This window comes from Schistocerca serialis, chromosome 6, assembly GCF_023864345.2.
Source record: "Schistocerca serialis cubense isolate TAMUIC-IGC-003099 chromosome 6, iqSchSeri2.2, whole genome shotgun sequence".
NCBI classification, from domain to species: domain Eukaryota; kingdom Metazoa; phylum Arthropoda; class Insecta; order Orthoptera; family Acrididae; genus Schistocerca; species Schistocerca serialis.
This window is the reverse complement of record NC_064643.1, coordinates 508,299,029-508,305,842: the sequence shown is the minus strand read 5'-3', so window position 1 is coordinate 508,305,842 and position 6,814 is coordinate 508,299,029. Positions and strand designations below refer to the sequence as shown.

Here is a 6,814-nt window from a genome sequence, read left to right as displayed (position 1 = left end):
TGACAGATATTTTAGATTCTGATAACTCCTTATACCCTTTACATTAAGTTTGGAAAATAAAAATATTGACTGAACTTCATGGTACATTTGGCAACAACGAAATGTTCCATGGCTCAGTGTGTAAAGCATTCCTAGACCCGTATCCGTGGTCTAGGGGTAGTGTCTTTGATTCATAATCAGAACGCCTTCGATCCCAGGTTCGATCCCCGCCACTGCCTAAATTTTGATAAATAATCAGCATTGGCGGCCGAAGACTTCCGGCATAAAAAGTCAGCCTCATTTTGCCAACGGCCTTGTCAAAGAGGGCGGAGGAGCGGATAGAGGTTCAGGGCACTCTCTTGTCCTAGGGGTGAGAAATTGCCCCTGAACGCAGAAGAATCGGCAATGATCAACGACATGAGGATGCAGAAGGCAATGGAACCCACTGCATTTAAGACACGTAACGTGTATCCACAGGACATGTGGCCTGTAATTGAAGAAGTGTCATGATGATCTCTCCATTGGCAAAAGATTCCGGAATAGTCCCCCATTCGGATCTCCGGGAGGGGACTCCCAAGGGAGAGGTTACCATGAGAAAAAGATTGAATAATCAACGAAAGGATAACGTTCTACGAGTCGGGGCGTGGAATGTCAGAAGCTTGAACGTGGTAGGGAAACTAGAAAATCTGAAAAGGGAAATGCAAAGGCTCAATCTAGATATAGTAGGGGTCAGTGAAGTGAAGTGGAAGGAAGACTAGGATTTCTGGTCAGATGAGTATCGGGTAATATCAACAGCAGCAGACAATGGTATAACAGGTGTAGGATTCGTTATGAATAGGAAGGTAGGACAGAGGGTGTGTTACTGTGAACAGCTCAGTGACAGGGTTGTTCTAATCAGAATCGACAGCAGACCAACACCGACAACGATAGTTCAGGTATACATGCTGACGTCGCAAGCTTTAGATGAACAGATAGAGAAAGTGTATGAGGATATTGAAAGGGTAATGCATTATGTAAAGGGGGACGAAAATCTAATAGTCATGGGCGACTGGAATTCAGTTTTAAGGAAGGGATTAGTAGAAAAGGTTACAGGAGAATATGGGCTTGGGACAAGGAATGAAAGAGGAGAAAGACTAATTGAGTTCTGTAACAATTTTCAGCTAGTAATAGCGAATACCCTGTTCAAGAATCACAAGAGGAGGAAGTATACTTGGAAAAGGTCGGGAGATACGGGAAAATTTCAATTAGATTACATCAAGGTCAGACAGAGATTCCGAAATCAGATACTGGATTGTAAGGCGTACCCAGGAGCAGATATAGACTCAGATCACAATATAGTAGTGATGAAGAGTAGGCTGAAGCTCAAGACATTAGTCGGGAAGAATCAATACGCAAAGAAGTGGGATACGGAAGTACTAAGGAATGACGAGATACGTTTGAAGTTCTCTAACGCTATAGATACAGCAATAAGGACTATCGCAGTAGGCAGTACAGTTGAAGAGGAATGGACATCTCTAAAAAGGGCCATCACAGAAGTTGGGAAGGAAAACATAAGTACAAAGAAGGTAGCTGCGAAGAAACCATGGGTAACAGATAAAATACTTCAGTTGATTGATGAAAGGAGGAAGTACAAACACGTTCTGGGAAAATCAGGAATACAGAATTTCAAGTCGCTGAGGAATTAAATAAATAGGAAGTGCAGGGAAGCTAAGACGAAATGGCTGCAGGAAAAATGTGAAGACATCGAAAAAGATATGATTGTCGGAAGGATAGACTCAGCATACAGGAAAGTCAAAACAACCTTTGGTGACATTAAAAGCAACGGGAATTCCACTGTTAAATGCAGAGGAGAGAGCACATAGGTGGAAAGAATACATTGGAAGCCTCTATGAGGGTGAAGATTTGTCTGATGTGATAGAAGAAGAAACAAGAGTCGATTTACAAGAGATAGCGGATCCAGTATTAGAATCGGAATTTGTAAGAGCTTTGGAGGACTTACGGTCAAATAAGGCAGAAGGGATAGATAACATTCCATCAGAATTTCTAAAATCATTGGGGGAAGTGGCAACAAAACGACTATTCACGTTGGTGTGTAGTCAGGCGATATACCATCTGACTTTCGGAAAAGCATCATCCACACAATTCCGAAGACAGCAAGAGCTGACAAGTGCGAGAATTATCGCACAATCAGCTTAACAGCTCATGCATCGAAGCTGCTTACAAGAATAATATACAGAAGAATGGAAAAGAAAATTGAGAATGCGCTAGGTGACGATCAGTTTGGCTTTAGGAAAAGTAAAGGGACGAGAGAGGCAATTCTGACGTTACGGCTAATAATGGAAGCAAGGCTAAAGAAAAATCAAGACACTTTCATAGGATTTGTCGACCTGGAAAAAGAGTTCGACAATATAGAATGGTGCAAGCTGTTCGAGATTCTGAAAAAAGTAGGGGTAAGCTAAAGGGAGAGACGGGTCATATACAATATGTACAACAACCAAGAGGGAATAATAAGAGTGGACGATCAAGAGCGAAGTGCTCGTATTAAGAAGGGTGTAAGACAAGGCTGTAGTCTTTCACCCCTACTCTTCAATCTGTGCATCGAGGAAGCAATTATGGAAATAAAAGAAAGGTTCAGGAGTGGAATTAAAATACAAGGTGAAAGGATATCAATGATACGATTCGCTGACGACATTGCTATCCTGAGTGAAAGTGAAGAAGAATTAAATGATCTGCTGAACGGAATGAACAGTCTAATGAGTACACAGTGTGGTTTGAGAGTAAATCGAAGAAAGACGAAGGTAATGAGACGTAGCAGAAATGAGAACAGCGAGAAACTTAACATCAGGATTGATGGTCACGAAGTCAATGAAGTTAAGGAATTCTGCTACCTAGGCAGTATAATAACCAATGACGGACGAAGCAAGGAGGACATCAAAAGCAGACTCGCTATGGCAAAAAAGGCATTTCTGGCCAAGAGAAGTCTACTAATATCAAATACCGGTCTTAATTTGAGGAAGAAATTTCTGAGGATGTACGTCTGGAATACAGCATTGTATGGTAGTGAAACATGGACTGTGGGAAAACCGGAACAGAAGAGAATCGAAGCATTCGAGATGTGGTGCTATAGACGAATGTTGAAAATTAGGTGGACTGACAAGGTAAGAAATGAGGAGGTTCTACACAAATTGGAGAGGAAAGGAATATGTGGAAAACACTGATAAGGAGAAGGAACAGGACGATAGGACATCTGATAAGACATGAGGGAATGACTTTCATGGTACTAGAGGACGCTGTAGAGGGCAAAAACTGTAGAGGAAGACAGAGATTGGAATACGTCAAGCAAATAATTGAGGACGTAGGTTGCAAGTGCTACTCTGAGATGAAGAGGTTAGCACAGGAAAGGAATTCGTAGCGGGCCGCATCAAACCAGTCAGTAGACTGATGACCAAAAATAAAAAAAGTTTTTTCGTTTGATGCTTATTTCGTGAGATATTTGACCTGGTCACCATCAATGGACCACCCAGTAGTATACTACTTGATGTTTTGTCTAACCACTATCTATACTTTGCAAAATTAAAAATACTTTATCTAAAGTGAAAATTGAACGATATGTTGCACTGACTTAGTGGACTGTAAAAAAAGTCTATAATCGAATGTATTTTTATTTTCAGCCCTAGGTGCAGTGTAATGTCAACCCCAATATTTTGTCATCACTGCATGCGACAGTGCTAGAGATTTATGAACTGATGAATATTTTTCCAGAAATGACATTTAAACCTATATGTGAAAACTGATAAAGACAAGACTTGTGATTATATTCTATTATTATATGTTTTATTATTTTTATAAAAAAATTTCTAGCAAGAATAATCATTTAACAAAAAGTAGTACCTCTAAAAGAATGTTTTGGCATTGTATCGCCTGTGATTTTTATCCTTCTATTGTTCTCTATGATGTATGAAGTGTCTGACATCAGAGATTAAGCTGAAGTCTTTTCTTTTAAATATTGTAAAAAATAATCGTGTGTGAGAGGTGCAAGTGGTCTAGAATATAACGTACAGTTTACTAAATGGAATTTCACTGTACAGTCTTTTATTTCAAACTCGGTAACCTACTACGACTGTTTTAAGTTTTGTGTCCGCAGCAAACATGAAAGCTGCTACTAGCTTCTGATATGACAATACTGATTATTGGTAACTGACGGATAATATGGATATTGTGAACAGTCAGAACAGCGTAGGATTCTGACGTTTAATCCAGCATAAAGGGAAAGATTGATTTTATTGATTTTCTACCAAAATTACGTTGATAAGAATACCCAATCGAGACTGTGTTTTGTTTGCCACCATTACGTGAGCATATGGAGCGGCAATTTCAAACTGCAGAAATAATCAGACATCAATTCTCTCGATCGATATTATAATATTTGAACTCCAAGGACAAAAACCCACAGGAATTTATTATTTTTTTATTCTAACAGTGAAAATAACACTCAATAGAACAATCATAGACCATATGTAAATGAAATAATTTTTGTGCATTGTGCGTGTATCAGTGACTTAAATAAAAAATTTATGACTTCAGTTTTGTTATGGGGAGAAGTTGTGGCGTGTTATATTAATTATTTGTTGCATACATTTTAATGTCACTCACTGAATTAATGAAACAGATATTGCGATTTTACTTGTAGTGATAAGGTATGACAAAGTAATTCAGTACAGTCAGGCTCAGCGTCACATAAATAAGAATTATCAGAGATAATTTACTCTTGCTGCTGCATTTTCCTACCTTTTAAAGTAACATGTATACACCATCAAAACAACTTTCATCCATATGTAAAGATATTTTTTTTTATTTTTTATAAATTACCACTGCGAGTCACAAACATTTTTAGCTATTGTATTACTTTTTTATTTAGCTACATGTTTCGTGAGAACACTACATCTTAAGGCTAATTGGCATTACAAAAACAAATTTACAATAGGGTCATACTGATGTTACATAGTCTTTTCATAAATGCTGTGGTTATCCTTTGGATGAAGAGGAAACTTACTAAGATGCGATGTCACTTTGAAAGCTGAACTGATGTTTGCATGAAAATGTTGTGTAGCGGTCACTCACTTTGTTCTTCTGGCGTGGCAGCTCATCACGACGAGGCCATTTATAAAAATAACTTTACATATTTCTTGATACAGTCACGGTTGAAACATAGTCAAAATGGCTTCAACTTTAAACAAACAAAACAAATACCATCACAACCAGTGCTAGAGACATACACATGGAGAAAATAAGAATATATTAATTAACTGGCTAATTTAATTGTAATGATGTGGAATGGTTCATTTTACACTTCCATTACTCTTTCACATGTAAATATGGCTACATATTGACCATTTACAAGATATTTTAGTTCGTTTTATAAAAACCATGTCATTAGTAATCCCTGTCCACCACCACTCACATTTTACATCAACAGAAATGATTCCACAGTTGAGCTGAAGTTATTGAGGTGTAACTCTTTCAGTTCTTTTTAATTTAACTTTGGTCTATGTTACATATGTTATGTAATTGTGTAAGTGATCAGAAATTTTGGTAGCTACATTAGGCACCTCTTTTGGTATTTAAGACAGTCTTAAAGTGAAACAAAGGATGCCACTATTTTCCTTCTTATATTGCAACTGTGTACAACATTTCTATTTTTGGCCTGTAGCAATTCATTAAACATATATTGCGAGGGAGTAAATATACTGTGAAGCAGAAGTTATAATATTAAGTCCTTAAATAAAGATCTAAGATAATCTTGGGTGTGCACAACACATTATTCCATCATAACGTTTTTGAGTAACGAAAATTTTCTTTTGTAACGTTGAGTTACCACAAACATCATTCCATATGATGTTACTAAATAAAATTAAGCAAAATATGTTCACTTAAATCCCTTCAAGAATTTTAAAGATTCTATGTGTAACTGTTTATCTATATAGATTGACACTAGGCCACCTTGGCACATCAGTTCACACAACTACACACATTACCCTGCCACACCTATCTCCTCAGTCCATATTCTCACCACCACCACAGTCTGCTTTAAAGTAGACTGGAAAGTGAAAATTTGTACCAAGGCCAGGAATCGAACCTGGGTCTCCTGCTTGCTAGGCAGGTGCATTAACCACTAGGCCACCATTTCACAGTGGTTTACCAACTGCTGTTCTCGCTACTGCCCCAGTCTACTTTAAAGCAGACTGTGGTGGTGGTGAGAATATGGACTGAGGAGGTAGGTGTGGCAGGCTAATGTGTGTAGTTGTGTGAACTGATGTTCCAAGGTGGCCTAGTGTCAAATCCATGTGCCTAGTATGCAAGAGACCTGGTTTCAATATAATAAAAAATAAAAATATTCAATTGCTGCTTCAGTCTATGTACGTAAAATAATAACTGTATGGGGCCAGTAAAATCTCTGACATAGTCTCATTTTATTTCCTCAATGCATGTCATATTTATCACTAGCATAGTACCTCTAGAAGAGCAAAGCAAACAAGCGGTGTCTTTTCGAAACTGAGACTGAGACCATCTGCAGAAAACTATATCAAAAAATTTTAATAACATTATTTACTGCATGTTTTGTTGTTGTATTCATGTTTGGAGTGATTAAAATGCTAGTGTCAACTGCAAAAATAACTAATTCTGTTTTGTATATTATGTGGACTAAGATTGTATGTAGTTAAACTTTATAAATGTCTTTTTTGTCCCAGTCAAGACAATTTTCCATCCTTACATTGGCTGAATTATTACATACAACCTTCTGCATCCTGTACACTATAACACGGAAGAAACTTTT

At 37.7% G+C, this 6,814-nt stretch overlaps 1 non-coding gene across 1 annotated transcript; it reads right to left on the bottom strand.

The window, feature by feature from the left end:
* Positions 1-6,094: 6,094 nt before the first annotated feature.
* Trnaa-agc (transfer RNA alanine (anticodon AGC)) lies at positions 6,095-6,174 on the bottom strand. The gene has a single exon. It is a non-coding gene; the product is annotated as a tRNA-Ala (tRNA).
* Positions 6,175-6,814: the final 640 nt, after the last annotated feature.